Below are 14,681 nucleotides of genomic sequence, written 5' to 3' on the forward strand. Positions count from 1 at the left end.
TTAGGTCGTCAATAAGGGATACCCTTTTCACTCGGGGAAGTTTATTATGGAAAAATAAAAGTCTATCAGAGCAGTACAGTTCAGACCACAGTATCTCCAGTCGTAATTGTGCTAGAGAAAAAAAAAGAGGGGAGAAGTTCATGTGGAAGGATAAGATATCCAGTAATTGAGCTTCACTCTTTTTGAAAGTACCAAGCCCTAACTCCTATTGTAAATTAGATGAGTTGTTCATAACTCGAGGATAAACTCGGAAGGAGACCAGGTAGGTCAAGTATTAAAAGAAGTACTGTGATGTTTAAGAGATTCTGGTTTCTTCCAATAATGGTCAGGAAATGGTTTACGATAACAGTTTATAGTTCTCTACCGACTAATTGGGGAAAGAAATTCTAAACAGAAGCACCTCAAAGAGATGTCAGGAGCTGAATATGAGTATGAATTAAACTTGTAGTATAGCAGTACGGGGATAAAGTAAAAATGCTAATAAGGCGCATGTGGTAGATTCTAACTAAGTTAAAAGCTTGCGTAGAGTACGCAGTAAGAGCATGGAGCTTAAGATATAAAGGAATGACACGTGTACACAACGTCGCCCCAAAAATAGTGGAACCCTTAAAAGACAAAGACGGCAGAATTAGGGAATAAATGGTGCGACTTATGTTCATCCCAAGAAACAAAGGATATAGGTTGGGACAAAGCCACTACTTCAAGAAAACCTAGAATAGTTATCGTCGGAATACTAGTACTACCTAATTGAAATTGGAACGACTACAAGTACTAATTAATTTTTGAGGAAGATAAGTAGAATGTGCCTCAGACGAGTAGTCCCATGGGTCCCATTACTCAAGTACAGAGTAATAGATGAGGTATCACACTATGTATGAAGAGGTTCTCATCGTTTCATAATTTAGCCAAAATTCCATACGCGGATAACCAGGTTGTAAAATATACAGGAAGATGGGGACCTGATGCAGTACCAAGTCGATTGGAGAAAGAGATTGGACGAAATTGAGACTGGACATAGAGACATAGAGCAAGGTACAAGCAGATGAAAGTACGAGTACCCTCTAAAGGGGGGAAGTTAATGAGAAAATGGAAAAAGTAGGAGGAGGCAATTGATATGGCAATATATTTGAGATGGACGTCTAAACTTCAATAAAATATCTTGCCGGACCAAGTTAGAAAGGTCCAAAAGCCACCAATAATTGGATGGAAGCCAGAATACTACATAAGGCAGCGTTAAGAAGGGTGTGATGAGACCCTGAACAACAAAACACTAGAAGGCGGCTGCGTATAAAAATAGAAGAGTGTAACCATGAAAAGATATCGAATAACTCAAGAGACATTACGAAGGATAATGACAGTATGCTAGACCAAAAGCCAAAATGTTGGCTATAGAGTTAGTTGCAAATGATGTTGCGATAGATAAATAACCAAAGAAAAAGGAATAGAGAGCCTCCTGTGGTAGAAAATGAGAAGAACATAGAGTGAATAGGGGAAAAGAAAGAAGTGCAACAAGGGGGGACGAGTGGGACAACACTAAGATATCTCTCAGGTTAAGTTGAAAACCTTCTCATATCCTTGTAAAGGTAAAGAATGACACGAAAATGTGTCAAGATGATTACAAGCGGGGGTAAGGAAAATTTTGAAATGGTTTGAATAAGACGAACAGGACTAGCTGGTTGCAAGATAACAGAGGAAAGGACAAGGCAAAACATAAAGACTAGTGAGACGATGCTAAGATGAATTTTGGGCTAAGTTGAGTGCCCTGCACATTATTGCAAGGATTACCATGAAATGCGACATAAAGACTTCCCAAGGAGGTCACCCATCCCATTATTTCTCTCACCCCAACACGCTTAACTTCGAAATTCTGATGGAACTTAATGCGTTAGTGCTGGTATGATAATGCGATATGGAAGAATCTGAACTAGTGACGGGGGAATGATATGAGATTATGTACCTAGAGTATTATAAGATACGTTAAGGCAATTGTAACAAGGGCTTAAGGAAAACTAGCCTGATTAATTAATTACTAACTGATGGCGCACTTGAATGCCACTGTGCTTCGACATAGTACCAATTAATGATAGGAAAATGACTGAATAGTTATATGGGCCAGTGGGCGAGGGAATTTCGACACCACTTGGCAGCCAACTCTAAGGATTGAAAAGCAAAACCCAAAAGGTAAGGGTACCAGTTGATGTAATTTATGGAAGCGAGGAAGTAATACCCGAGGTCAAAAATTCCACAATATGACCAGGGCTATAAGACTCACTTCGCACTCCATCGACAGATGACTCTGGAGGGAATGTTACCTAGGGATTAACGATATTAGCCCATGCTCCTTCAATCAAAGTCTATCTACTCATCCGAGAAGGTGTAAAATTATAGGGTAAAAGAGTGGTAGGACCTTACGGAGTCCCCATAGCTATTATCCCAGAAGAATGAGCCCAAGTTACAGTTAACTACTAAGGATTAGTACGCGAAGAAACTGGGAAGACAGATAAGTCTTCGTACACTACTTTACCCTCAAATCTGATGAACAAGTTAAAGCGTACTATTTAAACGCTAGAAGATATGTCGTGAGCTGGTGTTGTTAACTTCAAAGATAGTTGGGATGATTGTCCATCACTTATCAAGTTGCCTACAATAATAATTACTACTCTAGTATCCTAATGGCCCTGTACAAGACTAGTACATCAAGGCGTGTACGTCCCCTATGGGATGGGTTAATGTTAGAAAGACTAAGCTAAAAAGGCCCCGACATGATTAAGAAAACTATCGACTAACAGCCTAGAGTCAGCAAAAATGATGTACAGATAATCGACATCAACATACAGAGTTCAAATTGATGATTGGATGTTCATAACAAGGTCACCCAGAAAAGGAAATTTAACCCAAAATACATTAGATGGTATCAAGTTGCTCGTAAGATGGGCAAAGTGGCCGGTAAGTTGAGCTTACCACCTTATTTGGAAACTATATGCCCAGTCCCTCAGATAAAGATGCTTCGCAAGGGTACTAACGAGCCACCCAGGGTATATTCCATAGATAATGTCCATGAAATGGAATCCTGCGATGAACAACCTATCGCCATCTTAAATCGGCAAACTAGAAGATTGTAGACTAAAGACGTGCCTTCTGTCAAGATACTGTGGAAAAACCAAAACCAGAAAGAGGATGATCAGAGAAGCTGAAGAGAACATGAAACACAAGTATTCGCACCTATTCTCGATGTCTGCAGGTAACCCCAACTCCTGAAACTCATATATTAAGTACTTGGATAGAAGTATGTGTTATGGAAACAGTAAAGAATCTCCTTACGATTTGTATAAGGTGCTAAGGGAAGTTTTATTTAACATTCGGGGATGAATGTCCTAAAGGGGGGAAGGATGTTACACCCTACACTCTAGAGCTCGAAATAGTTTTTAAGCTTCTTAGAAGTGAGCATGTGATCTGAATAATCTGCGACACCATAAAATGACTCCAAGGAAAGAAGAGTGCGATACCCCATCAGAGGGAAGGTTGGAAATAGAGTCATAAGAAATCCGAAAAGAATTTGAGGCCAAGAAATGAGTTGTAGGACTCGATTTACCTATGTAAGCTACTAATTTAGATGTCTTATACACTTGAGTTACTTAAATACATACCAAGCTTACGTAGCATGGATTACACAGGTTCTTAAAATAAGACAAGATTATGAACGCACGGAGAAGATGACACGTGGCAGCCTAGGAAGGTGACACGTGGAAGCACCTCAAGCAAGCAGGTGATCCACCTTCTTAGGGTCAAGCAGATGACCCACCTGCTTGGGGGTGGGCCCCACCAAGGACACGTGGCAGCCCCTAACTAGTTGCATAGTTACGTTGGCCCAATAAGGTATGGACACGTGTCCCCCTATAGTGATAACACGTGTCACCTCCCAAAACAGCACATAAAGGTATGTTAATGACTCTTAAGTCATTCATTTTCAGCAAAAAGGAAACCAAAAGAATAGAGAAGAAACGTGAAGCAAGAAAAGGATAAGCTACGACTTTGGCCAAATTTAAGGTAAGTTCTTCAAGTTTCCTCCATGAATTAGTTATCTACAATGTTTTTCAACCATGTGGGGGTGTATACATGTGTCTTAGGATGCCTAAGGAATCATGGTTTCAGTTTACACTTGGAAACAAATAAGAGAAAGTTGAAGGAGAAAACGTTAAGATTTAGTTAACAAACCCGTTTTTGAATGGAACTGTTGTTAGTAATATTAGTATAACTTCTTTTGTACAGCTTTGTTTCGAGTGATTCAATATGTTTTGGAAAGTTATTTCATAGGTGTATAACTTTAATTTATCTTTTAAAATATTTTTTGTCTTTTATCTGCTCAAAAAAGGGTGATGAAGTATAGAGGAGGTACTGCCCAGATTTTGGTTTTGGACATCTTACACGGACTACTGTTGGTATTTTGGGAATATCTCTTTGTAAGGAATTGATGTAGGGGTGATTCGAAGTTTTATGAGACCCTAAGACACATGTCTATAACTTTCATGGAGGACATAAAGCCTATTTCCCTCAATTACCCCTTCGAAACGAAGAGACAATGCAAGACAGTAAGCTGTCCAGAATTCACATTTTGATAGTTTTCAGTAAGTTGTTTGGGGTTTGTATTGTGTAATGTTGGTGTGAATTACTTGTATATATGTTGAAGGTTGTTGTTGTTTGTTGGCTGTAGTTATTAGGGGTGTGATTGGAAATTTGGATAGGGCACGTTATAGGGGAGGTACTGCCCAAATTTTGTTAACGCCTTAACTAATTAAAGAACTAGTCAAGGAAACTAATAAGGAAATAGATTCCATGAATACTAAGGTGCAACTGAAGGTACTGGAAAGTCAAGAGTGGTTGATATTCGTATTACTTCCATGTTTAATAGGTTCAAAGGACGACGAGGCAAACGTGACCAAGAGTGACTCGTACGAGGAAGGTGAAGCTCTCTCTTGGCATATTTTTGACATAGGTATCTAAAGCCTATCTTTTCTCTTCCTTTTTGGCATGTCTTAGATGTAGGCTATGGATGATGAAAGCTTCAGGAAAACTTCACTCTTAGGTTCTGAATATGACTTCAGGACTCTAGATCACTTCTGAATGATAAGACTTTTAAATTAGTTATACTCCTACTCCTCGAGTCTTCTATATGAATGTATAACGATTGATTCGACTAAGCTTTTTTCTGTAAAAAAAAAAAAGAAAGGCTCTAAGATAACCAATGCTCGGACTACTATAAGATATTTCATACTAGTATACGTCTAAGATTTCCAAAACTCCCTTTTACCTAGTCCTTAGTGACATTTAGGGAGTATACGTCAGATACTTTCTACCCTGATCTCCAGGGATGATTCATCTGATGACTTCATTGAGTCTTCGATAATGATTTAAACTATGTTTTGTTTCTCACTACTTTACTCGTGCATACTGTAACACTTCTTTCATCGACCCCGGGGTTGGGAATAATTATCGTGCACAATTCCACTGCATTATTCATCGCGCCCTCACTAGAGGGCCTAATACGTATGTATATATATGATGATATGATGATGTGTTGTAATAAGGAGGTGATGTTTCTGCAGTTATGATTCACCGAATCCCTGATAGGGCCGACTATATTAAAAATTTGAGCATGCATGACTTTACTTCTCCAAGTACAAGTTTCTGATTTGATATTCTATCCCCTGCTTCTCTATTTCGGATATGCCTCTAGTCGTATTGTGTTATGTTTTACATACTCAGTACATATATCGTACTGACCCCCTCTTCTCGGGAGGGGGGCAGGGGGGACTGCGTTTATGCCTGCAGGTACAGATACAGGTTTTGGAGTCCGTCAGCTTAGGATTCAGCTCAACTCAGCTGGAAGAGGCTCCATTGTATCGGAGCTAGCTTTTGGTGTTGACCACTAATTATAGAACTATTTTGTTTATTCAGGGGTACGACGGAGGCCCTGTCCCGCCATATGTTGTCATTAATATTGTTAGAGGTCTGCAGACATGTATATGTGGGTTGTGTATATTAGTTTGATTCAGCTGGCTCTACATGATGTATGGTATATGTTATTATGTTAAGGTAGCCTTGTCGGCTTGGATGCCCTTTCATGTTACGACACAAATGAAAAGGCTACAGGATTATGAAAATGTTATCGCCCAATGGGGCTCTGTTACATGATATTATTTTATTTACAGTTCAATTTGACCACAACTGATAGTTAGGTATGCAGGGGGTCCAGGTCGGACCCCAGTCGCAGCCTACAGGGTTGAGTCGTGACAACAATGATTAGGATTCCTAAGGAAACTCCAATCAAGCCTCTTATCATATCATAAGCATACATAAGGTAACAAATAAGAGGAAACTCATAAAAATCCAAGAAGACATAACATAAATAGAGAGAGATAGAGAATCAAGAAAATATAGACTCTATACATATATGACCATCATGCCTGTACATGACTACATAGGCAGGGACTAGGACATGTTCCTAGCTCACCCTCAAAGAAAGAAATAACATGACATAAGATAGTCTCCAAACATCATCAAAGTCTATAAATGACAATAAAAAAAAGAATGACTTGGGGTTTTTCCTCGATGAATGAGGACTCACCACACAATCTTCAAGTGGATCACCGACTAGCGACAAGAATAAGATGGAGCGTCTATCCCTACATTGTGATATAATAGAAAATAAAGTATGTGTTAGTACGTTTAAATGTACTAAGTATATAGGAAATTCAATGCATAATTAAAATCATGTTGTGCAAATGACCATTTCAAATAGCATGATAAGAGAAGTAGAGAAATCATAAGTAGTCATAAGGAAGGTCAATGCACATCAAAGCATAAGAGTATCATATAAAAGTAAAGGATAGGAGTAGTCTTTTAAAACATCATAAGTGCCATACATATGTGGGAGACAAATGTAACAGACAATAAGACCATGCAAGCTATTACATGGAATCCTATGAATCCCCACAATGAGAATGGGGAGGCTATTGGCCATGGTAGACTCCATCCAATATTATAATTATTAAGTTCTATATGTGGATCCACTAGTTAGGCCATATAGGAAACCTACGGTGACAACGAAGTTTAAGGGACTAGAGGTTGCTACTAAGGCTTAGGTAGAGCCCTCAACCTCAAATTCCTCTCGGTTCTAAGTCAACATCCCACGGAATACATATCATATCATAATCATAAATCATACTTGTCATAAATCACAAGCCTTTCATAATCATATTTCATAAATTTATTCATAGGAATAGCTCATTGTCATGTGATTCATGTAATATGGGTGCAGGCCTTCCATCATTACAAATCTTTTTTATAAAAATATCATTAGGGTCTTAAGTCACCCTTATTCATAAAATTTTCTAGCAGACTTGGAATTCATGATCATAGCTTATACTTGAGAAATTAGGATAGAAATGCGAATACATGATCAATTGACTTGGAAATCATGAAATTGGATTGAAAACATACATGATCATATACTTTATATCAATCCATACATAATTCTTGAAAATAACATCAACTGTAAGTATAAGTAGAAATACTCATAATCCATATCATGAACCTTAAAGAATAATGTAGGGAAATTCACAGAAAAACTCTTTAATTCTATGCAATAATCCTCAATTTAAATTAAAATAGATTCAAAATAATAATTAGAATCATAATTCATGCAACTGAAATAGAGATTATAAAACCCATTAAAATATATACTTTAACTGATTGAAAAAATAGAGAATTTTTTGGGCTCCATGGGTGAAAGTACCCTAGGATGAAATACCCACATACCTTGTAAGAGAAAACCAAATAAATTTGAAGAAACTTGGACTTTTAATGGAGGATTTGAGAAAATTCCTTGAAGGTCTTCAATAGAGTTTTTAGGAGCCTTTGTAGAGAGAGAATTATTTGAATACGTGAATTATGGTAGAATGAATGAAATTAGAGGTTTAGGTTAGTTTATAGAGCCGAATTAGATTCTAAAAACATCAAGGTGTAACTAATAGTTAAGAAAATGTCTAAAGTATTTCCATTTCAAAAATGAAATCGGACAAAAAACACAACCTAAGTCCGAGATGCGGATTTATTCCCTGATGAGCCAATTTTGAGCAAATGAGATTTTGGCCAGATTTTAACTTGGGAAAAATTTACGCTATGGGGGAGCAGGTCCCTGTCGCGCGCACCCTTCTCGAAATGCAATTTCTTAGAAAAATTTATCTAAAATTATGTGTCCTAAAAATCCACCAAAATCATTTTTGAAATGCTTAACCTTATTATATCATATGCTAACCTTCCTTCAAACGCGTGGGATATTACATCCTTAGTGTTAATGACTAATGAGGATTGATTTTATTGCTTAGTAGGGTTTACTCTATCGTTACGCTATTACGGAATCATGATTTGAAATGGATCGAATTATAAATAGACTTTTGATAGTTAATATACATCAGACGTATTTAATCAAAAGTAAAAACTTCATAGATAGTACAAAAAAAGAAGGAAAGCAACAAATATCTGGGCGCCAAAAGTTCACCACGATTCAAATATGCGATGGCTACAAGAGATCTGCACTCAATGAGGGTGAATCGTACTCAGAACTGTATTACAAAAAGATGTAAAAGTGTAGTATGAGTATCAAAATATAGAGTAGGAATCATAAGACGATCAAGTAGAGATACAACAATGCTAATACTATGGAACAACAGCTAACTAGAAGAATAAACGCTGACAAATAAAGAAGATAATAGTAATGGATATTCGACATTAAAATTCCAAATCAATCACAGACATACATACAACTCAAGGCAATTCAATGCAATGCATGTGTAGCCAATGTATGTTTAAATTAAAAAGACCTAAAATTTTCCCGCTGACTGCTCTGTAGGCTCCCCGAGACATTTTATAGACTTGCCTCAGCCATTAACATATGCATACTAGTAAAACTTGGAATTCAATTTGCTGGTCATCAGAGCTCATCCACATATGCAGTGTGCATGATGTGAAACCCAAAATAATCCCCCGAGCTCACAATATAAAGTAAAATAGTACATCTCCTAATAGAAACTAAGGGTGTCATTATAGTTAAAGGAAATTCTCCATTGTACCCAATCTCTCATAAAAATAGTATTTTTCCTCAAAATATTCAAGGCTCGATAGTAAAACCAATAGGTTTAAAGTAATTATCTCATTAAGATAAAAAATCTCAAAAATAGTGTATTTTCTTTCAAAATTTCCAAGGTCCCTCAAGTAAAACAGTAACCCGCTCCCTTAGAACCCAAAACAAGTGAAATCATTACGAAGTCATTTAAGTTTCTCAAATAACCTTTTTCCTCATTTCTAGATACAAGAATGCCAAATGCAGATGTCATGCGCATGAATTCATACCAACCTCAGTGAAGTAATTTGCAAAAAAATCACACCACACAACAATTAAGCAATCACTCGCAACACAACAGTCATACGAACATGGAATTTCAGCCAGTTCAATTCCAAGGCCTCAGACCCACAAACACGCTAGTAATACGATAAAAGCTCAAAAATAACTGAAAAGGAACATAATCATAACAAACCAATTCAACACTCATAAATCTATGTTTTACCTAAAAGCATTCTAAGAATCCTATAACATCATCCAAAATTGAGGCTCATCCTAAGATAAGGCTTTACGACTAAAAGCTGAACTAATATCCCAAAAATGACCAAAAGAACAACTAAAAATCATAAAACCTAATATATTTACCTAAAACCTCCCTAACAATAAATTCTACTCAATTGATATGTTATCTAACTAAGCCAAGTCCAAATAAAAAGAAATTGTAACCTACCTCAAGGTCGAAACCACACTAAACCTCTACTTAGGTACTTTTCCCATTCAAAAGAGTCTCAGAATGCTACCACACTACCAAAAACAGAATACACATGTCAATGTGGAACTAACAATAACCATATCAATATTACAAAATTTAGACTAGAAATTAAGTCAAAAGTTGACCCACAAATAATGATAGTGAATTGAAAACTAACTCTGTCATTATGTTCTCCTTGCGCAGAAGTTGGGCAAACACAGAAATCAATTCAAACCTTAAATTTTCCAAAAACTAAATTTTAGAAAACAAGGATTTTGAGGTTCAAAATGAGAATTAATTGCGGAAATGAAGCTAAATTACATAATAGAAAGTGAAGGGAATTACTTTTGAATCAACTGAAATGGTCAAGAAATAAGCAAGAACACACTAATACGAGCTCCTTTAACAATGTCTTCTTTTGAGAAATGGAAGAGGATTATAGAGATATAATCACTAGCAATGACCCCTACGGTCAAAAGACCACTTAAGCGACCAGGCCTTAAATGGCCAACTATCGGTAAAGTGGTCCATAGGCCTCTTAAGGAGAGTTATGAGTGGTACATTTCAACTAATTAAATTCTAGTCCCCTTGCCTAAGAGGGCTATGAGTTGACTACGAGGAAATATTGATGCCTAAGAGCTCTATGCACTGTCTACAGAGCTATATTGTTGCCTAATAGGGCTATATGACTGTCTACGGGGATAGGGGACTACTGATAGGGGTATATAGATTGAGTTTTCACCTTCTAGGCTTAAAGGGTCTTGGATTGGTGGTCTTTTTTGATATTTGTACCTACCTAACTTATGAAGCATTGGTTAGGTTGCTGTTTGATTATTTTTGCTATGTTTAGATTCAGGAGTAGGTTAATACACTTATCTTAGTCTTGATGTAAGACCCCGAAAGTTAAAAAGTTGAAATGAAGGAAAAACTTGGGAAAATAGACTGATTCATAGTCTACGACTCAACCTATGAGTCGTAGGAGAGACTTGTAGGGTTGATGCTGAGAGTTGGAAATTTGACTAAGTGTGGAAGTGAGTTAACAAATTAATCTATGACTCGTGGAAGTTTTGATGACTTGTAGAAGGGAATCATAGGATCAGTGTCTGAGTTTGAGAAACAACAAATTTTAGAACTCTTTCTACGACTCAACAGGATGAGTCATAAAAGTGTTTACGACTAGTAAAGATGAGTCGTAGAAGAAGATCAGAGGCTCAGTTTTTAGGGTCTTTCAAGGGTTGCTAGGACGAATTGGGTCTACGACCCATAAACTTTTCGATGACTCATAAAGGGTGATTCATAGGGTCTTCCGACCAGGTTTAATGAGGGGCAGTTTGGTCTTTTTCATATACTTTATTAATGTATGTGGATGTTTTTGGTACTAGGTTCTCAACTATTGATTACCCTAAGTATTCCTAAACCTCTCATTCTCTTATTAACTCTCAAAAAATCACAAATCTTCTCTCGCAAGGCTACTCTCAAAGGTCTTCTTCATCATCAAGAAATTTGCTAGGGTTTCTTCAAGATCAAGTCTCTTTTTTCCCAACTCAAGGTCAAAATTCAGCAAGGTATGTGGAAATTCATCTATGGACCCTTTCACCTATGGAGTCCCAAGGTTCTTCTCAAATTATCCCTTTGATTTTCAATTTAAAATATGCATTGGGTCCTCTCATTCAAACCACTTCTAGCAAATCTGTTGGTACGAACAGTAAAATGTCGTTGTTCAGTTCGGTTTGAAAGATCTATTTAACCAAGAAAGAAAAGAAGTGAAGATATGATAAGAAGACTCACAAAATTCAACTCCTTGAAGTTATTATTCGAGATGCAAAAAAGAAAGTATGCTCAACTTTGTTGGAAGGGGTAATGGAGCCTCACCGACTTTCCTATTTGTAATAGATTCAACAATTGTGTACTTATCGACAACCCATTCAAAGTTTTTGAATCATACTAAGTAAAATCGTAGTTCCCTAACCCTTGCACCCAAAACCAAATACGTCTTGAAAGGGGTGAACAATTTATGACACCTGCTAATGTCATCACTGTACAAAACTATTAAAACATGTTCTTCCTGCAATCGATTAAAATAGAAGAGGTCTTTAATATGTCTACACATTCTTGATGCAATCACTGTGGAGAGATAAGAATAGTAAGCTGACATTTTCATCCTGTACAGCTATTGTCTGGAAATGAATAGTCTAATTTTTGTTCTCGCGAGGGTGATATTTATCAACCACCAAAACCTTGTAGGTCCATTCTTTAATTGAGGGTGTGATTGCTTCAATATTAAGCCTCTATTCCATTGCGATAATGCAGTATAGACAAGAAACAATGACATTGTTAGAACTAAGCTTTGTGCAGAAAACTGATAAAGGAAGTTGGAATCGAAAACATTCGAGGGAAATAATATTACATGTTTCTTTTTAAGCATCTACATGGACTAAATTGCCAGTGTGTATGTTAATGGCTGAATAGGTAGTGTGTAATAGTAGGTGCATGAATAAATGAATCCCACAGTCAAAAATTTAAAGTATAAGCTAGTCAATACAAAATAGCTAAAAATTAGATGAGAAAGTACTATGATGATGTCACATTTGTAAGTTGAAAATGGATTGGTGTACCTCTTCTTTCCAAAATAATTGCAAAAGAAGCCTGTAGGAAAAACATTGCACAAAACTAATTAAGTTGTGACCAAATGATTAAATAAACACATTGACTTGATGAAAACATAGCACAATGGTCACTTTTTTTCAAGTTACAACAAAAACATATTCATTCCAAATACAATAAGAATTCATCAGAAGGGAACATATTACATTGTAAATCAATAATTCATGCATCATTTTGGGATCCATCATTAGCCTCAAAAATGCTTTCTAGCAAGATATCTGAATTTGATTTTAAAATGGTATGATGAAACGTGAGATCCCAGCAAACAAAGAGGATTTAGAGGGATCTGGACATTTTGGAGTAACAAAGCAGTTATCCTTTTCTGTAGAGGCGAGATATGAATACTAAAGAACAGGAAAAATAATGAGCTGAAGTTCATTGTTTAAACTGAGTTGTCTCATATCAGGTGGCTTTAGGTATTTGATTTTATGTGTGTGGATTATTTAACGTTCATTTGTATGAGGGTTTTAAGAAAAAGTTATTGTAATCTAGTAAATAATAGTTGATACATAGCGAGATAAGCGAGATAGAAAGAAGTGAAATTTACATTAGTGAAGACAGAAAGCTTACTTGCGTTACCAGGAAGAAAATGTCCACTACCAAGAATAATGTTTTTTTCCAAACCTAATTTCTTGTAGCTTTGGCCCCTTTCGTATTATATAGACAAAAAGATGTGGTAACATGAGGAAAAAGAATCTCCAATAGCATTAGTAAGATGGGTATGACAATGAGCACAGCGTTGCATACTCTGACAATACTTTGTACGAAGAAACTTTTACCAAGCACCAAATATCATACGAATGAGTTGACTAGTTTAAATTTCGATAGAATTTTGATTCAAAGATGTATAGTGTAGTAAAATTATTATTATATCTATTATTTTTAAAGTATACTATGCCAACCCAATATAAGGAGAAGTGAAAATGGACTAAAAATATGGTAGGATTTCTATAGAGACCAACAAGTAGATGAAAGAGAATTAAAAATGTGTTAACTTAATCCTATAAAAAAAACTATAGAGACCAACAAATACTTTAGAGAGAACTAAAAGTATGTGATTTAATCCTGTAGACAAATTTGTTGAAGGCAAAATGGCAAATAGGAGAAGACAAAGAGACAAAAGATAAGGTAAAACTCAAAGGCACACAATAAATTCTTAGGACAGAGATTCAATTCGCTGTTATCACATAAATTAGCCATTGGTGCATATTAAATTTTGGTCATACTGTAATCATCGTTCAGCGGGAGTGATACCTTTAGAAAAATTGCGCAAGATAATAAGTCCGAAGTGGTCAAGACCAATAGTTTAGACAAAGTACAACCAAAGTTGAATTTGCAGATAGTAAACCTCACAATCATAAATAGTTGTGGGCCGAACATATATACACACCAAGACACAAAAAAGCACAGAGGAGGACTAAATCCCACCAAAATACCCAAAGTTTTGTCGACCATAACTCAAGAAAAGAAACATACTTCACACTGAATTGGCTGGAATTCAGCTCTAAAAATTCATAATTAAGCATGATAAAGCAACAAAATTCAAGCACATATAAAGCTCCAAATCAAACCATCAAAACAAGGAATTAGTAGAGAAGAGACAAAGTAAATTCAAAAAGGGACGGAGACACATACCAAATTAAGCATGGGGAAGTACCACCAAGTGAATCCGATGAAACATATGTACAATTTTCTTCTTCTAGCGGTGTGTTACTGCCTCGTTAGTGGTGTAATTAGTGGTATGTTACTATTTAGTTAGGACACGTGTGGAGGGTTGAAGAAGCCACAAAATACCACAACTTGAAAAGACAAACTTACCCCTATTAAAAAGCAGGCATGATGACGAAGAGAAACTTCCTCTTAGCCTCTTTTATATATTAGTAATTAGCGTCATTTGGTCCGAGCTAAGTTTAGATTCAAATCAATGATAAAAAATAAATTTGTATATATAAATATATATATATATTGACTATATTTCTTCAATGACTGAAGCCTTCAAGAGACTTAATGCTAAAATAGATGCCTTACTCCAAGAAAATATCAAATTAATGGAACAGGTGAAAATACTCAAAGGCAAAGTCACCCCTCAAAAGGTGAATACTGGTACATAGACATTAGAACCGAGTTTTCCATCTCAAAAAAAAT

The 14,681-nt window shown here is 36.2% G+C and overlaps 1 long non-coding RNA gene across 1 annotated transcript; it reads right to left on the reverse strand.

The window, feature by feature from the left end:
• Positions 1 to 10,274: 10,274 nt before the first annotated feature.
• Positions 10,275 to 14,339, reverse strand: LOC129900233 (uncharacterized). Its single transcript, XR_008769585.1, has 3 exons — positions 14,172 to 14,339; positions 12,488 to 12,518; positions 10,275 to 12,160 (listed from the first exon to the last, which is right to left on the reverse strand). It is a non-coding gene; the product is annotated as an uncharacterized LOC129900233 (long non-coding RNA).
• Positions 14,340 to 14,681: the final 342 nt, after the last annotated feature.

Source organism: Solanum dulcamara, chromosome 8 (assembly GCF_947179165.1).
Source record: "Solanum dulcamara chromosome 8, daSolDulc1.2, whole genome shotgun sequence".
NCBI lineage: Eukaryota > Viridiplantae > Streptophyta > Magnoliopsida > Solanales > Solanaceae > Solanum > Solanum dulcamara.